The following is a 24,255-nucleotide window of genomic DNA, read 5'->3' as shown; positions in this document are numbered from 1 at the left end:
GAGTGAGATTGCTTTCCAGCTCTCAATTATTTTACTGCTGGTTTTCCTTCAAATTGTAAATCAAATTCTTTTCGCATGCCTCAGTGCCCTGGTCCCTGCATCTTAAGTGGAGGAAGATCCTGACATTTCTATTTGGTTGCACAGAAACTTAATCGACACGTTTCTGTAGGATTGCTGTCCCCCCACCCCCGCCACCTTAAATTATGTTCCAGCAATGATTTAGTCATTTAAGCAGAATTCTGTTGTCACAGTCCTGCAGCATAAAATAGCATTTGATACTTAAAAGTTGCTTAAACCCAAGGGAAAAATAGAAAACGAAACTCTCTCATTCTGGCCAACTACAGTAATTTGATAACAAGTAACTGACCAGACACTAGCATAGCCTTTCAAGAAAATAAAATTTCATGTCCATTAAGTGGTATTTCTTCTTAAAAATTTGTAACATATTTAAGGTTGACAGTAACACATTTTCGATACACAAAGTGTCTCTCAAACTCTGCGAGGAGGAGGTTTATTTTTTCCAATGCATTGCAGAAATACTTTTGTGAAATGCAACAAATGCAAACTATTGATTGAAAATGAATTACTAAATAAAAATGTGGTAAAAGACAGAATAACTACAAGCCCCATTAAAAAAATTTTTTTTAATTCAACAGTAAAGTTAATCTGTTAACGTGTCGTCAAAGTTTCTAAGCAGGAGCTCTTGAGTTCCATATTTTTCTTATCGCAGACTGGGAATATTCAGTTCATGGATCTGCAAAGGGCTAGAGATGACCTTTTGAAGTCTCTGCTGCTCTGTTTTAACTCCCTTGGCTCCTTATGGGTATAGATTATGTTAGTTATGAATCTTGATGTTATTTTGCATGTTTATTTACGCCTCTTGCCATGGTCTCCGTGCCATTTTGAATGCTGTCTTGTATTCCATCACAACACTATGCCTTAGTTTACCTAAATCATTTCCCAATTGTTAAATCTTGGGCCTGCTTCAGTCATAATGTCATTTCAGTGAAACCATGGACCCAATCATGAAACCTCTACATCAGTGTTTCGAAAGCTCGTGCAAAGGTTATCATAGTAAATGGCTCAAAACGGTCTAAACTTCAGGACCCACGTACGCCTATTCCCATTATCTGCTGTGCAGGTGAAATCAAGTCACATTTTTTTCACCTGTAGAATACGCAGCATCACAACACCTAGGGTGGCCGTGAAGACAAATCCATAATTAAAAGAGATGATGCTTTTGCACCTAATATGAGGGACAAATACTATATAAGCTTGTACTCTGACTCTAGACAACAATACGACCCAGAGCTTCTAATAAATCCAGACAGACTTGTAGTTTTGCTAAATTCTCCCACAAACCATGAACAAATCAATGCTCCTCAAACTCCAGATTTTTAGAGCTATTGTCTCAATTTCAATTTAATTAACCTACATTCCATTTTCTCCAAGGAAGCAAAGATTCTTTGGAGGTAGGAGGCTAAACTCACAATAATTTGCAGATATTGTGGGTAGAACATACAGTGGGCAGGCAAGCAAGCTAATAAACTGAAGAGTAAATTATGAGACTAGTATTGTAATTAACATCTTGTTCTAAGATTACCTTGCCTGAAAGAAACTTATATCAAATGCGGAAAATTATCTACAATATTTTTCTCTCTACAAAAAGTCACTTGAGGGGCACCTGGGTAGCTCAGTCGGTTGGGCGTCCGACTTTGGCTCAGGTCATGATCTCACGGTTTGTGGATTCGAGCTCCGCATCAGGCTCTGTGCTGACAGCTCAGAGCCTGAAGCCTGCTTTGGATTCGGTGTCTCCCTCCCTCCCAGCCCCTCCCTCACTCATGCTGTGTTCCTCTCCCTCTCTCAGAAATAGACATTAAAAAAAGAAAGAAAGAAAGAAAAAGTCACTTGAAAGAGTTTTAAATTTCCCTCTATCTACACTAAACTCCATACCTCCTTGGCCTCTTCTGTATTCCCCACAACAGTTTATGGACATACCGAGACCACACGTCTCCATACGTGTTTAAGCAAAGAAACACTAAGAAAGGAATAAAGTGGAGGCTAATGTTCAGCTGCTATACTTGAATGTTAGTTATTTTAGATCTGAGAGACGAACTTTTTTCTTTAAAGGGTTAGCTAGTAACTATTTTAGGTTTTGTTAGCCGTGCAATCTCTGTTGCAAATACTCAACTCCCCCATCACTAGCATGGAAGCAGCTCTAGACAATATGTAAACAAATGAGCAACGCTGTGTTCTGTTAAAATTTTATTTAGGGGCAATGAAATTTAACATATGTTTTTCACATATCAGGAAATACTAAGCTGCTCGTGATGACCTTTCAACCAGTTCAAAATGTTAAAGCCATTCGTAGCTCCTGGGCTATAAATCAATAGGTGATGAGCTGGATTTGGTTGTGGACATATGAACCGACTCCCTGGTCAAAATGGAAAGATACGTGATGATATGTAAAATCTACCCTTTCAAAGGAAAAAGCGCATAGAAAGTTATATTCATTGGCTTTTTTCTTTGTCTTTTGTTTTGTTTTGTTTTCAGAAATTCTACATTGAGTCAGGAAACGCCAACAGTCTTCTTGACTGTCCTTCTCCAGCAGAGCATGAAACCAGTACCACAGATGGGTGGACAGGCTTTGTCACTCTGACTTTCTTCCAGCAGTTATCCCTGACCAATCCCGAAAAGTAACTTGCTTTATACTTTCTTCTCAAATAATCTGGGTTCCAATACAAAGCCTTGCCAGTAACTAACATTATACACTTGTCAAAACCCATAGAACTATATACTTTCAGAGGTGAGCTCTATCTGTATGTAAATTTTTAAATTAATAAATGAATTCCTTTAAAAATAAAAGAGGCTTGGGGCGCCTGGGTGGCTCAGTCGGTTGAGCGTCCGACTTCGGCCCAGGTCATGATCTCACGGTTCGTGAGTTCGAGCCCCGTGTCAGGCTCTGTGCTGACAGCTCAGAGCCTGGAGCCTGCTTCGGATTCTGTGTCTCCCTCTCTCTCTGCCCCTGCCCAGCTCGCACTCTGTCTCTGTCAAAAATAAGTTAAAAAAAAAAAAAAAAACTAAAAAAAATTAAAAAAAAAAAATAAGAGAGGCTCTAAGGAGACACGGAGCTCTAAGAGATTAGGCAAATAACTTTAATTCCCAAAGCCCAGTTTCCTCATCTCTAGGCAGGAGATGATAATAGGATAGTGTCCCTTCATTCAACTGATAAAATATGGAATATGATACTATAGTGCAGCATGTAATGCGAACAGACGGCACATGATGAAGATTAATACTCTTATTCAAACAAAGTCTAGAGCACAAACTCTAGAAAGGAAACGGAGGTCTAAATTGGGATGTTTCTTGCCAGTTCTGTCACTCACTGCATGTCCTTAAGCAAATCACGTAATTTCCCCGTAGCCCTGAAATGAGAAGGGTCATGGTAACCACTTTTGGGTGCCCAAGATAAAACTATTTTGGACACAGTGGCACTTGAAGTTTTTCTTCATGGTGAGCAGTGCGGCCTAATGGAAACTGACTGGCTCAAAGTTTTTATAGAGGCTCTACAGCACATTAGATCAAACATTTAAATGTACCCACCGTGCTTATTAAATGTGATTCACACATGATAATGGAAGATTTCAGGTGAGTTGTGGGTGACTAAGCTAACATAATCTTTTGTTTGATGTCTGATTTTCCACTTTCTCTTTTGCATTTTGAGGCAATTTTTAAAAAACAGCAAATATTTTTATATATCCCTGTACAATTCCTCTGTCCCCGCCCTAATTTTTCCTGATGGCTAAATAAACTGGAGTTTACTGAGTGGCCAATTTTCCTGTTTCCTCAGGACAGATCAATTTATACCTGTAATTATCAATACATGCCTTTCATTATTATAAGTGAGTCTAGATGCTGAGTTATAGGTTTAGAATAACCATACATAAACCAAGAGGCTAGTTTAGACTGACCTGGGACCTAATTCCTGAAATTCGATGTGGCTTTGGACCAACATTTAACTCCTCTGGGACTCACCTTCTTCTGTCAAGACCTGATAATCCCTTGTAGGATTGTCAGGTGGACGGAATGAAATAATACATATGAATGCACCAAGAATAGAATCTGGCACCTTCTAGACACTAGTATTATTAATTTTTTAAAATGAATTTGTTTTTAATCAATTTACATTCATACCTGGTCTTTTATCACATTCTTTCATTATCATCTCTTGAGAGATGAGCATTTGAAAGTTATGTGAAAACACGATTTATCATTTATTCTTTCTCCCCAAAGCATCTAAACTGTATTTAAATAATTCTGACATGTTGTGAGTTAGGAGTTTTAGAAATTAAATCTCGCACCTCATGTATGCCACTTCTGTATTAATCTTCCATTTAAGTTCCAAGTTTTTCCCAACATTTAGCAAAGTAAACTTCTTTTTCTTTTAAAAAGCAACAGAGTAGTTGAGCATCTTGGCAGTTTGGTGGTGGGGGTGGGCAGTGGGCAGGGAAAGAAGCTTTCCACTGAAATGTATTGTGGACAGGGATGAGTTTCTATTGTATGTTAGAAATTTCCACGTGTCGTCTAAGTATTTTGCAGGAAGCAGAAATACTTGCCAAGTAAAAATTTACTTCTTCCTTGGACACGTGGAAAAGTCGTAAACTGAAAAGGTCATCTGTCCCCATATCCATGAGCTTGTGCCCAAAATTGTACAGTCTCCTTGTGCTGTCCCACCACTTATATTTTTATCAAAGGAAGACCAAAGAGAAGTATTAGGTGTTCCCCAAATGTGTCTGGAGATACAAATCAACTGGATCAGGGGGTCCCAATCCAGAGCATCTGAATTTGAATCTCAGTGTGTTAGACCTGGTCGTCTTCATATTTACCAGGCACTTCAAATGCTTGTTATCATGACGCAAGTTTGAGAACACGGCAAATGACAGTCCTTTACCTAGGACCCCGGGAGAGGTGATGATGGGATGAGAGGTGAGAGATGTTTGGGACCAGAAAAACAACTTTAAGAGAGGAGGGGAGAGGAGATTGGGAATCTCCCCTTCCTGAATTTCTTTTGTCAATTTTATAATAAAATAAGACTTAGCTGGCAGGAGATACTGTGATCCTGAAAAATAAAAAATAAAGAAATAATAAGCCAGTCTCCTTCAAAGAAATTGCTGGCCAACTTTTCTATTAATCGTAAAACCTGATAAAGTGTTCAAAACACTTAACCGTGGCCCAGGAAACAATAAAGCTCTTTGTCTTGATTGCTAGGAGAATCAACTTGCCTCTTTCCATATATTTTCTGCCATTCCTTACCTGTCCAATTCTCTTCTTACTCCTGCACACAACACTCACTCATTCCCCTGGTATCTGCCCCCCTATAATTTAAATCTGAGTTATATCGGTATAAATCTCCCGAGCTTAAATTATGTAAAATTGGTGGCCGATAGCCCATGAAATCAGATGCATCTAAAGGATCATTTCAGCTTGGCAGAACATGGAGAAATAGGCCACACTTAGAGTGGACATACCTTTTTTCAAATATGGATTTTTATCCCTATTTTCCTCCAGAGTATATCTCAAAATCAGACTTGCACAAAATGAAAAAGTGTTTTGACTTCAAAGCACTGTCCTGTTCATGCCCTTTCCAATACAGAGGAGCTAAGCCACAAAAACAGAGTTTAGAATCCTGGAAAGGCCGAAGGACACAGTTAGCTTCACATTTGGTGTTTACAACGTGGAAATGACAATGACGGCAATTCCAATAAACCTAATGTCAGTCATATATTCAAGGCAGCTGAAATGAACAGTCATAAAAATAAACCAAACTGAACTGAAAGCGTTAGCTGAAGAATGGACACAATAAACGTTTTACACACTCTATAAAGCAAAAACTTAATCCTCAATTGTGTCACAGGAGCCATGCGAGCTAATAGCTGCTCGGTAACTGTTGTGGGCCAACCCCCAACTTTTCGCCCATTTTGGGAAATCCCTGTCTTGTTCCTTAATTTGACAAGTTATTCGGTAATTCTTTCCTTAAAATGACAGCCGCCCTGGGGTCCTATCACCTCGCTAGGGGCTCTTGTGTCTAAGTGTTTTGGATTGCTTGCCAAGACTCTCTGCATTTCACGTCTGAAGGTCAAGGGTGCTCAACACCTCCCAGTGCTTCAACTGAACCTGCCCAAGGAAGAGTCACGTTGCCCAAAATGCCAACGATGCCCCTGTTGAGAAACATGGATCATGAGCCCCTTGTGCTCCAGGGATACCTCCCACACTCTATCTTGACACCTCCGGGTCCTTTTGGTTTCTCTCAAGAGTTCTGACCCTTGCTTTGGTCCAGAACACAGGACTCAACGGATGACTCGGCAAAGGGAATGGGATCTTCAGAGGCCAACCGTACTTTCTGTTGGCTCCCTTAGGCCCTTTTTATTTTAATTTTTTCCTGCTTTACTGAGGTATAATTGACAACGAAAAGCTGTGTGTAACTACAGTGTACAATGTGACTTTCTGCTGTACATATACATTGTGAAGGGATGGCCCAAAGATTCTTAACATACTCCAAGAGTATCACCCCATGCGAGAGAATAAAATGAGTATCGTCCAGGTTTCTCCCTAGGTCCTCTGGGCAGTGGTCCATATTTCTAAATGCTGCATCTGGCAGGGCAGGGACACAGCTTGGAAGCCTCCAGCTAGTTCCAGCACGACTGCCTTCTAGAGCCAGGGGCTCAGACTCACCAGCTTTTTGCGACAGGGAGGTACATTCATATCCTTCCCACACACTCATGAGGTAAGGAGCGCCCAGTACGCCTTCTAAAGTGGATGAGAGTCTGATTCCTTTCCCAACAGGTTTTCCCAGGGTAACTTTCCCTGAGAAGTCTTTTCCCCTTGGACAACTGGCAAAGGGCAACTGGCAGCTGAAATTCTGTCTTCTGACTCAGCCATTACCAACAAGCCTCTAACTGCCAATGAGGCTGTTTGAGGCATAAATGCCAAACCCCTACCCAGCGGCAGCACAGGCACAGATGTGGGAGGCGGTCCTGTGTTGGCACAGCGATTATTTTAAGGTGCAGAACCTGCATTTAGGCTCAGGAGGCTAAGCTACCTGAATTGCAGAATTATGGGCTTTTAGAGTAGATTCTGGGCCTGACAGGCAGGGAGTAAAACAGGAAGCGATCCCATGATGTTACGCTGCTCTGAACTGAGAGACATCCTACTCTGCCCAGCCTGCCGCCACGTCCGAATTATGCCTCGGTGAGGTGCTCACTGGCCCGAACCCACCTACCTGCAGCCACTCCCCTGTATCCTCACCTCGCTTAGAGGTTGTTTTGCTTGCACTGATCTTTGCTTCTGGAGTAAACTGAAGTCCAAATTGTCTTTTTGACCTTTTCTGGTTTGGTAGAGTACAGCTGTCCACTGACCACCCCCAAGTTAGCTACACACCCAAGATACACTCTCACCTCTTCCTATGGCTTGTCTCTGCATGTCTATTTATAAGTGCTTTGCATATCATTTCACTGCACTTAATTTACCGAGCTCTAGTGTATCCTAAAATGCCTGGTGTTTCGACCTCAGAGGTAAAACCCGAACTTTTAAAGACAGATGTTTTATGTACCTCACTTTTCTTTCTTTCTTTCTTTCTTTCTTTCTTTACTAAATCAAAGAGAGCTACCATGAGGGTATTTAAAAATAATTATTGTTCCTGTATTACTCATAAAAATATTGAGAAAATAAGTGTTATGTTCCTTGCTGAAATCTTTATAAATGCTCCTAAAGGATTTTTTTTTTTTTACAATTAGTGCTGTAAATAGCAAACAACAGCTTTTAACAGCAACCCAGACCGCTTACTTAAGTAACAAAATGCTTTAGGTTTGCACATTTTGTGCAAATTAACAAAAGTGATTATGCATTCTTCCTTATGGAGCTCACTCAACACTCTTTAAGTGCTTAAAATTGGATGTTGCCTCTATCTCAAAGTCATGGTGGTCCGGTTGGTTCCAGGGGGCTACAGGTTAGAGAGGGCTGCAGAAGGGGAGCAGGGATGCCAGAGGGGCAGGAAGAAGGCCCAGAGCAGACAGGGCCCTTCTTGGCCTAAAGCAAGCCCCACCTTAGCTGTCTTTAATATATTAGAGTTCTATGTGAGAGTTTGTGGGACAACAAGGGCTCCGCCAGGTAAAAACAAAACAAAACAAAAAACAAGTTTGAACTTGATTGGCAATGTATTTGCTATTATTATTCAAGACTGACCATTTTGAGATATCCAAAAAGTACCCCTCAAGATGTTAGCTAAAGGGATGCCTCGTTACATGCTGAGTCTAAGGGGCGAGGGGGGCTCTTGGTTGACATTCTTGACCAAGTTGGGGAAACTGAGGAAAGTCACAGAGAAACAGCTTGCAGAGTTGAGGATATGTCACACACGGCCAAGCTGTGTCCAAATGTAGCAACAATGAATAACTATTGGCCGTTTCACATAACTGAACCTCAAGTATATCCTAGTACAGCTGCACTACGGAGCTGTATCACCTCCCATCTAAGGGCCGGTTTGTTTCTCCCATGTGATCATCATTCCATTCCTGTGCTTTTACTCTCCCATAATCGCCCCAGAGTTTCAACTTATCCATTTGCCATTTGAATGGCTTCCATTTGTAAACCACTTGTTCGTGCTCCTTGACCGTTTTGTGTGATCGTCTTTCACTGATTTAGAAGAACGCTTTATTACTAAGAACATCAACTATCTGATTGCTTCACATGGTGCAAGTTGTTTACCTGCTTTTAATTGTTTTGGTTATTTCATGTACAGTTTTATTATGTATACAGTCAGACCTATCAACTACATCTGTATTTTTTTTCCAACACTCGTTTTACCCTAGGCCAGTTAAATAAATATGGTTTTCTGATTTGTGATGCTTAAACCCTTTAATCCATTTGAGCGTTCCATTTGCACCTTACATACGTTAGAGATGCACTCCTTGTATTTAACCAGGAGTCTCAACATCACTGAGGGAACAAGCCTGCCTTTCCCCAGCATGTATTGGGAATACGTATGAATACTTAGGTCTGAGCTTTCTATTCTGTAAGATTGATATGTCTATTCTTAGAATAATCAAGCTGTTTTACTTATTTCAGTCCATAAAATATCAAACGCCCCTTTCAGCATTCACCCTTCTCAAAATGTTCTTACCTATTACTACCCACCTGCTCTCTTAGATGATATTGAAAAACACTGTGACAAGTTAAAAACAAAACCAAAAACCTTTCCATGATTATGATTAGAATTCTATTCACGCTGCATATGAATTAGGGAAAAGTCAATCTTCTTATGCAGAGTTTTGGTGTTTTTCAGTTTCTAAATGAGGTAGTTTCGTTTTTGTTTTTTTAAATATGGCTGCATGGTTTTTGGCATTCCTCTCAAAGAGATTTCCCGACCTGGAGAGGATTGGTGGCAGGCTAGGCACCAGTAATGTGGTAGATGTTGCACACCTCCAAGGTGAGGTTAGGAGAGGTACAGCAGTGTCCAGCTGATTCTCAGGGACCCTGGCTTCTTGAAGTCTAACTATACTGAGCCCACCCCCTATGATGAACCCCAAGCCACCCGGAGAGGCGTCAGGTAGGGCTCTGACAGGCCCAAATGAGGTCCCAGCCAAGGGCCGGCATTAACCATCAAGTATGAGTGAATATGCTTCCAGAATATTCCAGCTCCAGCCACCGAATCACCCTCAGCTATTTTAGTCCTCCCAGATGAGGCTCCCGACATCCCATCCCCTCTGTGCTCTGTCTGAATTCTTAACCTCCGAAAGCCACGAGCATAATAAAATGGCTGTTTAAAGCTGCTTCATGTGGCATAATTTGTAAAACAGAAATTGTTACTGGGAACATTAAAGTTTTGGGGGGGGGTGTCCTTAAAGTTTCGTACTTTTGCAGTTTTCTTCTATAGGTACTATAATTATTTAACTCTTAGAGACTTAATGTATTTTTTGCTATTGTGGTTGAGAACAATTATTCTAAAAGGCTCCCTTCTGATATAAATTTCAATTCTCCAGCTCCTAGGTTCTTACTCTTTGTGCAAGGAAAAGCTTTTTTAGATATTCAACTTCGTACGTCTATGGTAGCCAATTTCTCAAAGCTTTTTATTTGATGTCCTTGGGTGTTATAGATACAGAATCGCACAATCTAAAACGAACACATTTGAGTCTTCCCCTCTGAAATATCTTAAAGCCCATGTCTTTTTCTGGTTATCACAGTGGTTAGCACTCCCAGAACAACATCGACGCGCAGCAGCGAGGGGCAGATGTTCCTAATTTGTTAGTGAGCCTAATGGGAAGGCTTTTCATGTTCGGTAGATATTAATCAAAGACATCATACAAGCAAACAAAGGACACAACCGTGAGACTACCTGCAAGGCTTAACATTAATTTTGGTCATTCAGCCTATGTTTTTTGTGTTTTTTTTTTTTTTCTCTTGCTTCATTTTAAGTGGGAGAAATAATTTTGGAATACTTTCGTAATTGACTTGGCCAGAGACAGGGAGAAGATGATGAAATTGCTTTTTTAAAGCCCGCATTTGCTTAGCTTTTGAAATGACGGGCGTTCTGCTGAATGGAGCAGTAAAAACGGAATGTGTGCGGCAACACCGTGTGCGAGGCTGGCTAATCAATCAGACAGGTTCGGGGGCTCCGAAACCACGACATAAATTAAGTTCTTCAACCTGTGTGAGTGGATTACTGTGCAGCAACCTGAAATAATCCTCCCGTCTTTGAACGCTGTCCTGACCCAGTTTGGGGAAGTATCTTTAATATCTGGTTCTACTCCGCTGACCTCCAGGCAGAAGAGCCAGACCCGATCTGCATTTAACAGGCAACTTTCACCTGCAGGCCCACAAAAGGGTCAGCTTTCTTTAAACAGGAAATTGAAACTCCTATCACACGGCCAGCTTTTTAGGTGATTTTGCTTTCTATTTTATCACCCCGACAAATGGAAGGAAGGCAAGGCTGTGGAATAACTTAAGTGCCTCAGAACGGTGCGGACCTATTGATGCAAGTAAATCAAAATCCGTTGACTGGACCTGCTCTTACTCACCGCTGATTATTTGTCAAGTCGCGGGCCCTCGCCCCAGAAAGAAAAGCAGAAACACACGTGTAGGAGACGAGCTGAGTCCGGGTTGCTAGGACAAAACACGGAACAATAAGCCACCCGGACGAGGAGTGGGCCTGTGAAGTGCTCACGGATAGCAGTAACCGGGAGATTTCACAGCACACTCTGGTTACCTAAGTGATGGGCAGGAGGACGGATGACTGGGAGACTGGGAGGGGGCGCTCACTCATTGCTATAGTACAACTAAGTGAAACCTAAGGAATACAGCTCAAACTAAGGTGCATTAGGTTAGATCCAGGATGCATCCCGCTTTAGAGGAACCCAGGTAATCCTTGTTTGGCTCTAGTTTTCCCTGCATTAGACATGGCACTAAAGCCCTCACACCCTGAGGATACTACGCACTTAGATTTCCGTAGGCAAAGTCCAGGCAACTGCTGGATGATTCTAAGCTACTGTTCGATGAGTATCTACCATCATAAAAGTGGTTTGGTCAGATAGAAAGATGGCGTCAATCTCCAGCACAGGGGTTGGCAAATGTTTTCCGTAAAGGGCCAGACGGTAAATAGTTTAGGTTTTGGAGGCTATATAGTTTCTGTCATGACTACTCAGGTTGTAAGTGAAAGTAACCACGGATAACAGAAAACCCATGAGGGTGGCCGTGTTCCAATGAAACTTTATTTATAGAAATAGGCAATGGGCTGAATTTGGTCTGCAGGCCAACCCCTGCTATAGCATAAGAAAACTTAAAAAAAAAACACACATATAAAGAAATAAAAACATGTTAAAACAAACCTAATGTTTTACAATCAGGTTTATATTGTTTTAACACTAAAAGCTACCCAGTGGTCACTGAAGGACACTGATAATTTGTTGGCTTTCCCATATTTAAAGGACAGATGGTATAACCACTTCACAAGGTTTTTGTAGGAATTAATTAAGATGACATATAAAGTACCAGTGACCAGGCACTCAATGAATTTCAGTTTCTTTCATCTTTCATCTCTCTTTTTTCATCTTTGTCCACTCCGAGTGGATTCCCACTGAAGGGCTATTTAATGCATGCCAAGTTAATGAGTGAGGTCCAACAGTAATGAGGTGAAACAGAGACATCTGCTGAGCTACTGGTTTGATGAGATACACTTACGATAACCAAGAATAACTATTAATACATGCCGTGATTTACATGTCCATTAATTAGACTTCCAATTATATTGACCTGACATAGAAATGCTTTCTTCACAATTCAGGTGTATATTTTGAGTGACAGCTAATAATTCTGTGTTTTATACCAAAGTCATACAATTCCTAATGTCTTGCATTAGAGCTCTGTCCTACAAGGGTAGAAACCAAAATCTCAGTGCCACCTGCTCAAATAAAAATAAGTCCATTTTGTCATTTATTGAACTCAGACTAGGAGGCCAAGTTTTCTTTTAAAAAGCAATGAATCTTAATATGGTTCTCTATGTTCTTTAAATGTCTTTAATCATAAATAATCAGAGTCAAATGTGCTCAGGAGCTGATGGCCAATATTTACTATCTTTGGCGCGTGGGCTAGAGTGACAATTGTTGAGATAATTGAACCACTTTTTCTCCCTATAAATTTAAAGGCCACCAGAGAAAAGTATTACTTTTTTTTAAGGACATTTTCTGCCTGATTTAACATTTTAAATTTATCTTCCAATTCTCCTCTTGGAGTTCATCCTGTTTCCAAATACTAAAATCACCTCTCCTCCGTTCTTTCTACTTCTTCTACTGCCAAAATAATGACCAATATCATTAACAGCCACACGGTGTCTGTTCTGTCCACGAGGTGGATAACCTGACACGTATCGTATCTATCACAGTCGCTTCTAAGACACCAAGGCAGGTATAAACACCTTCCTCCTGAAGCAGTATAAAAAAGAAAGGTAGAAATATTCTTCTGTAAAATTGGGGTATATGCTTATGGAGACTTCTACCTTATTCACAGAGTAGGGGAGATTTTTTTTAATGTTTATTTATTTTTGAGGGGGGGGCAGAAAGGGAGGGGGACAGAAGATCTGAAGCAGGCTCTGCACTGACAGCAGAGAGCCCAATGTGAGGCTTGAACTCACGGACCATGAGATTATGACCTGAGCCATGCTCAACCGACTGAGCCACCCAGACGCCCTAGTAGGTGAAATTTTTAAGGTAAATGAAACTGCTCTGAGCTGACAGCATAGTTGTATGCTTGAATAAACATGGGGAAGGGAGATGACTTAAGGGAGATGACAGGAAAATGACTTAATATCTATTTACTCCTCATGTTAATATAATTCAAGTATAGTGGTGGGTGGAGACAGTAGCCTTTGCACCAGGGCCTAAATCACCCTGCCTCGTGTGACTAGAACATGCAAAAATTGCCTCAGAATCATCTGGGAGGTGCTTGTTAAAAGTACAGATTTTAGGGTACCACTCTCTGTATACCTAGTAAACCTCCATTCTTTAAGAAATTAAGCCTGGAGGGGACCTGGGTGGTTCAGTCAGTTGAGCAGCAGATTCCTGATTTTGGCTCAGGTGATGATCCCAGGGTCATGGGATCAAGCCCCAAGTTGGGCTCCATGCTGAGCATGGAACTTGCATAAGATTCTCTCTCTTTCTCTCCCTCCCCCTCTGCCCTTCTACCCGCTCACACTCTTTTGCACGCACGTTTTCTCTCTCTAAAACAAAACTAAATTCAATTTTTTAAAGTTTAGGGGCGCCTGAGTGGCTCAATCGTTTGAGCATTCGACTTCACCTCAGGTTGTGATCTTGCAGTTTGTGAGTTTGAGCCCCGCATGGGGCTCTGTACTGACAGCTCAGAGCCTGGAGCCAGCTTCGGATTGTGTGTGTGTGTGTGTTTGTGTGTGTCTCTCTCTGCCCCTCCCCCGCTCATGCTCTCTCTCACTCTCAAAAATAAACATTAAATTTTTTTTTTAAAATAAAAAAGTTTTTAAGTTTAAAAATAAGAAAAGCTATTGAGCCTGGAAAACTGATTTTTACCAAAATTTCCCTATGATTTTTCATGTAAAGCCAAGTAAAGGAAGAGACAGATCATGAGAAATGCAAATAGTCCCCACTCTCAGTATTTATTTATTTTTATTTATTTATTTATTTATTTTTTTAACTCGGTTGGCTTTATTTCACTTCTTGATTTATGCACATTCTACCATCACTCTCCACCTCACAGAAGAGTAGGAAGGCTGAACAGGAAAGACCTAGGTGTTGCCCTACATTTTCCCTTCTATGTCATCATATCACCACCATGTCAGTAACAGACGTAACCCATTTCCCTTGTGCTCACTTTGTTTTTGTTTTTGTTTTTGTTTTTATTTTTATTTTTTTATTTTTTAATATATGAAATTTACTGTCAAATTGGTTTCCATACAACACCCAGTGCTCATCCCAAAAGGTGCCCTCCTCAATACCCATCACCCACCCTTCCCTCCCTCCCACCCCCATCAACCCTCAGTTTGTTCTCAGTTTTTAACAGTCTCTTATGCTTTGGCTCTCTCCCACTCTAACCTCTTTTTTTTTTTTTTTCCTTCCCCTCCCCCATGGGTTTCTGTTACGTTTCTCAGGATCCACATAAGACCCACTCTCAGTATTTAAATCGAGGCACAGAAAATGACACCAGGGGCATATCTCATTGGGCAATGAGCTGAAGGGTGGGCTATCACTCCCTCGGAGAAGCTTCTTTCTCTTCCTACTTTGTACTTTTCTCTCAGACGACAACAGCATCTAATCCTGTGTCATTGGTCATCTCACACTGAGGAACATCAACAAATAAAACTCAAGTATAATTTGGGGATACGAAACAAAAAAAACCTGTCATCCATATAATCGTCCATAAAAATCACCATCGGTGTATTTGAAAAAATGAGCCAGATCTATCACATGTACAAAAATCCTTTTCTACAAAATCAGTGTGGTATTTTAGTGTTTCTGAGGGAAATCAATGCAGGGGAGCAAAACTGAAACAGTGTGTTTGAGTGTTTAAAGGGCAGAAGTGGGGCACCTGGGTGGCTCAGTCGGTTAAGTGTCCGACTCTTGATTTCAGCTCAGGTCATGATCTCACGGTTCGTGGGTTTGGGCCCCATGTGGGGCTTTGGGCTGACAGTGTGGAGCCTGCTTGAGATTCTCACTCTTCCTCTCTCTCTGCCCCTCTCCTGCTCTCTCTCTCTCTCTCTTTCTCTCTCTCTCTCTAAAAGAATAAAATAAAATAAAATAAAATAAAATAAAATATAAAATAAAATAAAATAAAATAAAATAAAATAAAATAAAATATAAAATAAAATAAAATAAAATAAAATGAAATAAAATAAAATAAAAAATAAAATAAAATAAAATAAAATAAAATAAAATAAAAATTGAAAGGGCAGAAGTATACTGAAAAATCCCTCTGTGAAAGAAAGCAATTCAGGTCAGGAATTTTCCATCCTTCATCCTCACAGGCCTTTTTGCACCGTGTAACATTACAGCAACTATATACAGATGTCTCTAAAACATGGCGCCTTTCAGGTTCCGCCATTTTTCTCTTTGCCCCTCAGGTGATATTCATTACCGTAGGCCTGCGCCGAGCCTTCCACATAAAGCATATCATCAGACCAGTCAGACGCCGGCTCTGCTCTGTTTATGTTGACAACCAAATGATCACAAGTGGAACCCAGCCATTGTTCCCTCCCAAGGATTTCAGCATCCAACCTACTGGGCTGTCTAAAAGTTCTTTTTTTCTCACAGAGCTGGCTCAGACCTCAAAACGTATTATGAAAAAATTCAGTCTCCTTGACTACTGACAATAATGAATCAACTGCCTATATAGCTGTCAAAATGATGGCATGTTTTGCTATCTGAATAATCAAGCAAGGAGAAGAAGGGGAGGGAGAGAACTGTGGAACTAAGTACAGTCTGAAACTAAACACAGTAATAAGATAGAAACAGAAAGGGAGGCAAACCACAGGAGATTCTTAAATACAGAAAACAAACTGAGGGTTGCTAGAGGGGACATGGGTGGGAGATGAGCTAAATGGGCAATGGGCATTAAGAAGGCCACTTGTTGGGATGAGCGCTGGGTGTTCTATGTAAGTGATGAATCACTGGGTTCTACTCCTGAAACCAATATTATACTGTGTGTTAACTAAGTTGAATTTAAATAACTAAATTAAAAAAATAATAAACACAATAATTCTGGAGAAGGATGGATTCGTATGTATATATACAGCTTATTGGACAGTTTTTACAGAATCCTCAAATCGTTTCTTTTTGAAACATAGACCCCAATATCTTTTGTGAATCAAATGAATGTCTTGTTATTTTTTTAAAAAAACAACAGTAATTTATCATTTCCTTTGAAGACTCTAGTCATAGCCACATCTGAGGGAACATGGACCAAAGATTTACATAGGAGGGCATGAGGATTATACGTTTCCACTGGTCTACCATAGTCTGTATTTTCTCTTCATTACTCAACTGTCCACCCGCTCATCAAATCTGGATTTCAGTTCCTGTCAGGATTGGGGCCTGTGGTTTGAACTGTCTTCAGGGAGTTAAAATGAGTTTGTTCCTCATTCACAGCACCAGCTAGATCTCCGGGGCCACAGAAAATGCTTCTAGTCAGAGTCACCCCCAACACATTGACAGGTCCGTACCTGCAGAAGTGCAACAGTACGCAGACCTAACCACTTATCAGATAGTGGGGAAAGGTCCAATCATTCTTGAAGGCAGAGGAAGGGAGTTAGGTCAGTCGCAGAGAGCTTTGTGTTTTTCCCCTTCTTCCAGGACCAAAGCGATGGCGTCTAGACTATGGATTGATTTGGGACACCATCTAGTGAAGGATTTGAGGAAGTGCATGAGCACAGAAAGAAAAATCCCAAGCCAAATTATGTTTCCATTGATTAAATACTTTCTGTCGGACTATTTTAAACGGTTCTGAAATGAACAATGGTGTGATTTTTTTTTTTTTTAAGTTAGGACAAAAGCAAAACAGAATGACCAGTGACTGTGGCAAAGACCAGATTCGACTGATTATCCCACCTGCCTCTTGAGATACAATGGATAGTTTCCTCTCTTTGCACTTTCCCATTGACCAAGGTAAGAGCCTAAGAAATGCCTCATGGAGTCAGTTCAATCAAGAGCCTACTTCTGCCAGAAAGTAGCCTCTGGGAATGGCCCCAAAGGGTTTGGAAAGAATGATGCCAGGACACCAGATTTTCAAACATGCATCTATCACCTGCAGTGTTTTCCAGTTAAACAGTATATATGTAGAGGCTTCAGCTATCAAAATTATTAAGTCTTTTTTCTAGAACTCAACAGCTTTTATCACCAGAAAATCAGTACTAACAGTACCTATTTCACAGTGCACCGCACACAAAAAGCACTCGATAAATGTAACATTGTTCAATAACTAAAATTGGCAGCTAGAATTTTTAACCGGGGAAGAGAGTTGAATATAATTCGGCTATTATATTTTGAATTCTTCTATATAAAGCCATGCTCTTGGCATTGAACAAATGTTATGTCACTGCTTCTAAGCTTCCCATGGGGGTGGGGGAGGAGAAATAAAGCAAAACAACAACAAACCTCCCGAGCTCAATATTGTGATACTTTTATTATAACTATCAATAGTTACTAACGATTCTTCATTCATCTACTCTGTCTTAAAAAAAAAAAACCCTCATTCCCCATTCATGACGGGAAGCTTGCTCTCTCATTTCTAGCAGTTGCTCTGAAGTTACATGGTCAGATCGCCAGGGGGACATCAGTTTCTAGGAGTAACTGATTCTAGCTACTCTCAATGGAAACAAATGTTGTATTCATGTTGCTCATGTTGTTGGCTTCTCCTTTTCAGGCGAAGAAATAAAGCCTCCGACAGGTCTCCAAGCCTCCATGAGAGGCCGTTGGGAAGATATGGACCTTCCCTCAGAATCTTGGACTTCTCTCTCTAATCAGAAGAAAAGAAGACTGTCCAGAACGCTGGATGGCTCTCTCACTTTCCCCTTCCAGGTCTTCCACTGTTTGACAGATGGCCAAATAGCTATTATCTTAATCCAGCCATGCACCAACTAACCCATGCTTATTTTGGGCAACAGGTGACTCTGGGAACATTTCTTCTAGAAGCCAACACTTTCAGCCAATTGGACTTTACTTTGAACTTAGAGAACAGAGCAGTTTTTGAACATTTCAACTGTGCTTCCCTTATATTTATTTGTGGCCCCCGAAACTAATAGGAAGGGAAGGTTTTGAGCGGGCAACAAATTCTCGATCTGCATGACAATACCAGGAAAGCACCTGCGGGCAGGCAGAATGGGGAGTGAGGGATGCCCCTACTCAGTGGTTTAGGACAATGGCACAGCCCACCCTTTGTCACTGGGTGGGTCTAGGTCAGCTCCTCACGCAGACAAGCCACTGAGGGACTCTTACAGTGAATGGCTAGAAAAACATATTCCCTCTCGGGGAGGGGTCAGAAAATATGAAAATGACTATCACATGAAGCAAAGTGGGCTAAATACCATAACTGAAGGACAAACTGTGATGGACAGTTAAGTCAGAGTGTTTTATCGCCAGCAATCAGGGATGATGGAGAAAAAGGCTTTGGGTAGGAGATTTCTTCAGCCTTTTGACAAGAGTCCAGATTGATTGCTGGCACTCAATCAGCTGTGTGGTATGTAGGCAACCTATTATTTTTCAGGGTAAAGGACAGGAATCCTCCTCTTCCTCCTTCTCCTTCAAAGCAAGTTGAGAGCATTTCAGATTATCCGCATATAACATCCCTCTGACTCCTGCTCTGACATGCTTTCACGAACGGGAAAGAAGGAGTTAAAATTACAAGAAAAAAGAGCACATAACTAGGGATGCCAGTTTGCTCAGAGGAGTGCTGATTTTATGTATGTCTTTTTTTTTTTCTGGTATAATTATTAATAGCATCCACTTCGCTTTCAAAAGTGTCCTGAGTTAGGCAATACGTTCTCTGGTCACCAGACACATACTGATAGTCTAGGTCGTAAATGCTGTGTGAGTGGATGGAGGAGCACCATGAGCACTGCCTGTCCCCCTCTGCTCGGGCCTCCAGAAGGCCAGGCCCACTGAGATACCCAAAGTGACATTCCAAAGGTGATGCTGCATGAGAGGTCACAGTGGCCATTGAGAGGCTCCCAATTTGCTTCCAAATGATGCAAAAGCCTAAGGATCAAAATTCCCACCTCTCCATCCCTTTCCCCCTGATGCCAATCACCGGCCACAAGTGCTACAACTACTGCCAATAGTAACAACACACACACACACACACACACACACACACACACACAATATGTACACATGCATATTTGCAATTTGTTCTGTGGTTTCTTATTGCTTGATTTAAGTTAGTGTCTTCTTCAAACTAACTTCTCTTCAGCGGACTCAGAATAAGTGCCAATTCATTTGCCTGACTTAGAAGCTCATTTTTTTCTTTTAGTTTTCAGCACGCATCAGGACCTGCTAGGGTCTACAATAAACAGGACATTATATATTTTACATGTTTCTGGAAGACACAGGACATCATCTCCAATACAAGATACAGATGTAAAAGGATGTGTGTTTGGTAGACAAAGAAGTAAAAAGCTCTTTCTTTGGCAAACCGGATAAACCAAGCAGAACAGAGAGGGGGAAAAAAAAAAAAAAAAAAGCCCTCCAGATTTTGAATGGCGGTATTATAGGCTAATAGGAAAACTTAAAGACAGATGATTTGAGGGATTATCTTCTGCCCCTCCCCAGTCTATTTTTACTCCCTTGGTGTCCCATAGACACAGACAGATGGACTGAGAAACTCAATTAGATTTCTGTTGCACTGGCGCCCCCCAATGGTCTTACCATTTCACAGCTCATACTTTTAGAGGAAAGCCCTATGTATGGAACCCTTTCACAGGCTTTTTTTTTTTTTTTTTTTTTGTCAAAGGCTGGAGTAGGATTAAGTGGCAAGGCTAAATCCAGCTTTCCACTCTATCCCCAACCAATTTTGTTCCCCTGTCTTTCCAACAAGTGAATGGCAAAGGGTAATGAGGCCAAGGATGAAAAGAGGAAAAAAAGGGAGGCTTACGGATGGCCGTCAGAATAAGATAGGCCGAGATTCTGAAATTAAACCCAGCAGGCAGAAGGCTTTCCAAAGGCCGCCCAGCCCGGCTGCTGAAACCCATTTCATTAAAGCGCGGTTGTGGTTTGTCACTCGACACACAAAAAGGGACCTGACTGAGCACTTCACTGAGAAGCTTGAGCAAAGATGCCATCCCGATGTGGCGCTGCTCACCAGGCTTTCTCGGGTAATTTCGGGGTTATTACCAATGGCTTTTTTCCTGCTTTTAAAATTCAATGGAGGCAGATTCACAAACTGAGTACTAGCCCGGGCTGGCACGAGACAAAGCCTCAGTTTCTTTCATTTCAGACACGATAGGGCCTACCTCTGCCTGGCTGACAGTCACAAGCTGCAGTTTAAGCACAAAATCCATTTAAGTGGAGCACTCTACATGGAGGTGTAGAAATTTGTGGTAAAAGATGACGGGAACAACAGTGAAATCTGTGTCCCAGCCAACCTCAGCTTTTACATAATGCCCTGCACCCAACGGTTACAATAGCTAACATAAATTTACCGTAGCCCTGGAGATGAGGAGGACATGGGACACGATTTGCTTCTTAAATCACCAGAACCACTCAGAAACCCAGCCTGGAGGAGTCCTAAGTGACTCCTTCCCTGTCCTCTCTCTCTCAACCTCTTCCCCTTAAACACCTGACAGCGGCAGGAAAGTGATCTGTGGAGCAAACGCCACAGCGAGACGACCGAAGTGAAAGGGCAGCATGGATTGTTCTAGAAGAAACTTCCCCCATCTCTCAATTCACCTGGGGCTTCTAGAGAGTGTTGGAATCCAAAGATTGGTTTGTTAGTGCTTAAAAGATGTCAATTATGAAGGGGGGTAGAATTTGCCCCCCCAAAATATGCCTCTTTTAGCATAGGAGTTAGTTTAGGCTGATTATTTTTTAAAAATCAAAACCAAAAAACAGCAGACATAGGAAAACCAGTAGGCTTTAGAAGTTACCTTTTGTTGGGGTGCCTGGGTGGCTCAGTTGGTTAAGTGTCCTACTTTGGCTCGGGTCATGATCTCACGGTTCGTGACTTTGAGCCCAGCGTCAGGGTCTCTGCTGACAGCTCAGAGCCTGGAGCCTGCTTTGGATTCTGTGTGTGTCTCTCTCTCTGCCCCTAAATGATGTTTTACAGCTTAAAGGGAAATCTCCATTTGTAAGGATGTCTCCCTCTCTTTAGCAGGAAAAGAAAGGTGATTCTAAATCTCTAGAACTCTTATCAATAGTAAAGCAAGGACTTAAATCTGTATAACAACCTTACCCTTGTTTACTGTGCTTTTCCTGATAACCTCCCCAAACTGGTCTCCCTGCTTCCCAAACACCTTTGATCTTTAGCTGACGATGGTATTTAAAGTGATGGCTTGGGCCATTGCAGGGAGTTACTCAGTTTCCCTGGGTCTCTCTCATATATACAGGAGGTATACATGTTACTAAACTTCTGCTTGTTTTAGTCCTGTTAATGCCTTTATTGTAAGGGTGTCTCAGCCAAGAACCTAGAAAGGTAGAAGAAAAATCATTTTTCCTCCTCTACAACGATATTTTTTTTTAATTTTTTTTTTAACATTTATTTATTTTTGAGACAGAGAGAGACAGAGCATGAACGGGGGAGGGGCAGAGAGAGAGGGAGACACAGAATCGGAAGCAGGCTCCAGGCTCTGGGCCATCAGCCCAGAGCCCGACGCGGGGCTCGAACTCACAGACCGCAAGATCGTGACCTGAGCCGAAGTCGGACGCTCAACCGACTGAGCCACCCAGGCACCCCTACAACGATATCTTAAAATGATCCAACTCTTTGGATACCAGTGTTTGTTCTATTCAACTTTTAATAGGATAATTATTTCCTAATGTATCAAAAAAGTAACCGCTAACAAAAGTCGATGGAAGTCAAACCAGTGTAACTGGGTGACGACAAACTGGGAACTACTACTCTGAACTGAACTTGAACTCAGTTGAAAACTAAGAATCTTCATTCTCAACAACCTCAATCAGTTGAGAACACTCCATTATCAGTACATATTTTTTTTTTTTTAACGTTTATCCATCTTTGAGACAGAGAGAGACAGAGCATGAACGGGGGAGGGGCAGAGAGAGAGGGAGACACAGAATCGGAAGCAGGCTCCAGGCTCCGAGCCATCAGCCCAGAGCCCGACGTGGGGCTCGAACTCACAGACCGTGAGATCGTGACCTGAGCCGAAGTCGGACGCTCAACCGACTGAGCCACCCAGGCGCCCCATCAGTACATATTAATGAAGCATTAAATTTTAGGTATATTTAGATTCTGAAGTAAAGTATAATAGGCATCTTAAACCAATTGCCCTTTACAAACAACTGCCAACAACAAATTCACTAATTCATCCTACTGGTGAGACAGCGATTTGCTGCCTCTGTGGTATCAATCTGCTAAGTTACCTTGTGGAATATTAACCGCATTCGAAAGACCCCACCCATGACTGCATGCAAGCAGAAGAAAATTGCCTTCACACCGCGTGAGTGGAGACAGCCCAATTTACATTACGTGCTCTATACACAACAGCCTTTCTTTCCCTGGCATTTACTCCTTCAATTCAGAAGTCCTTCCTCAAAAGCAGCCTTCCTAGTTCCAATACATCTTTAAAAACACCAGTGACAGGTTTGCATATAGTATTTTGCATATTTATCTTGGTCATGGGGCGGGGGGTTGCTTAGTGTTTATTTTTAAACTTTCTTGATTTTAATTTTAAGGGAAAAGAAAATGTAATCCTCTCTCAGGTCGTCATTTTTGCAAAGAAAGCAAACTACTGCTTTCAAGAAAGGATGGTTTCTTATAGAAGGGTGACTAATGGGAGACCCTTTTGCCCACCCACCCCCACTGAGCTTGTCCAACAGAACAACCGAAGACCAACAGACCTTAAAGGACAACATGTTAGTCCTTTTCCTTGACAATACTTAAATGCACCCTCCTAACCCTGTATTTACCTGTGGGATGAGGCTTACAAAAGGCCCCAGCTGACATTTGGGTGATGTTATGAGGAAACCAATGTGAATCAAGTAGCCCAAATATAAACTCCCACTCATTTGCTTCTTAACAATTAAACCTGTAAAGGCTTTAGCTAATTCATCAAATGGAAGTTTCCTTATACATTTTTAACCACTTATGAGGTTCCTCACTCAGCACCTAATTTTAGTGGGCCCTGTGAAAAACGTAACTAGAACCTTGACTAATTAGAGAAGAGGAAGCAATTATTTAAAATGACATTATTATTCCGTTAAGAGCACACTAAAAGTCATGGCCACCCACAGTATTTCTCCAGGGGGACTGAGGGACAGCTGCATCGCCAGTTTTATTCTATACCTTCTATATCTTCAAGTCATAAACTCAATTATCGACACAGAGCTTCCTGTGACGAGCCATCAGGTTGATATGCGGACTTCAGAGAAGTAAAGATCCTCTCAATAAAAAGAGAAAAGAAGGTATACGGGTTTGCCTTTAAAGTAGGACTCTGTCGGGGCGCCTGGGTGGCGCAGTCGGTTAAGCGTCCGACTTCAGCCAGGTCATGATCTCGCGGTCCGTGAGTTCGAGCCCCGCGTCAGGCTCTGGGCTGATGGCTCGGCTCGGAGCCTGGAGCCTGTTTCCGATTCTGTGTCTCCCTCTCTCTCTGCCCCTCCCCCATTCATGCTCTGTCTCTCTCTGTCCCAAAAATAAAAAACGTTGAAAAAAAATTAAAAAAAAAAATAAAGTAGGACTCTGTCTATGTTTGCTTCCTCCCTGGGTGACAATTTCAGTATAGTGCCATGGGCACAAAGTCCACCATTTGTTTTTATCAAGATATGTAAAGAGGGCCCTACATGCTGGCCTCTTGGGGAACAAACGATAAGTTTGTCCAACTAATGAAATACAAGTTATCAAATCAGATCATCTGACAGACCCCTTCAGGAAAGAAAATAGAGGGTGTTGTGACTGTACTTTGAGAGTAGATTCAGCCACAATGAGAAGCATAATAAAGCCTAAATCCTAGAAGGATATGGAAAAGGATAACTCCATAGGAATGCCAATGGCAAACTTTTTGATTCTACAGGAGCCTGGGAA

At 41.5% G+C, this 24,255-nt stretch overlaps 1 protein-coding gene across 1 annotated transcript in view; it reads right to left on the bottom strand.

The window, feature by feature from the left end:
• GADL1 (glutamate decarboxylase like 1) overlaps positions 1-24,255 on the bottom strand; it is a 170,211-nt gene that overhangs the window by 6,017 nt on the left and 139,939 nt on the right. The gene's annotated exons all lie outside the window — the stretch shown is intronic.

Source organism: Neofelis nebulosa, chromosome 5, assembly GCF_028018385.1.
Source record: "Neofelis nebulosa isolate mNeoNeb1 chromosome 5, mNeoNeb1.pri, whole genome shotgun sequence".
NCBI lineage: Eukaryota > Metazoa > Chordata > Mammalia > Carnivora > Felidae > Neofelis > Neofelis nebulosa.
This window is presented reverse-complemented; position numbering and strand designations above follow the sequence as displayed.